The following is a 471-nucleotide window of genomic DNA, read 5'->3' on the forward strand; positions in this document are numbered from 1 at the left end:
AAGTGAGATTGCTGGATCAAATGGTAGTTCTATTTGTAGGTCTTTGAGGAACCTCCATATTGTTCTCCACAGTGGCTGGACCAGTCTACATTCCCACCAGCAGTGCAGGAGAGTTCCCCTTTCACCACAGCACTTAATATTATTTTTTAAAATCTTCACCATTCAGACTGCGGTTAGGTGGTATCTCATTGTGGTTTTGATCTGCATCTCCATTATGTTGAGGGATATTGAGCATTTATTCGTATGCTTTTTGGCTTTTTGAATGTCTTCCTTAGATAGTTGTTTGTTCAGCTCATTTTCCCATATTTAATAGGGTTAATCTTTTTCTTCTGTGTAAGCTGCTAGAGTTCGCTGTGTATTCTGGTTATCAGTCCCTTATCTGAGGCACAGTTAACAAAATTTCTCTCCCATTCTGAGGGTTCTCGATTCACACTAATTACAGTGTCCTTTGCTGTGCAGAAATTTCTTAAT

Source organism: Tupaia chinensis, unplaced genomic scaffold (assembly GCF_000334495.1).
Source record: "Tupaia chinensis unplaced genomic scaffold, TupChi_1.0 Scaffold000214_1, whole genome shotgun sequence".
Taxonomy (NCBI): domain Eukaryota; kingdom Metazoa; phylum Chordata; class Mammalia; order Scandentia; family Tupaiidae; genus Tupaia; species Tupaia belangeri.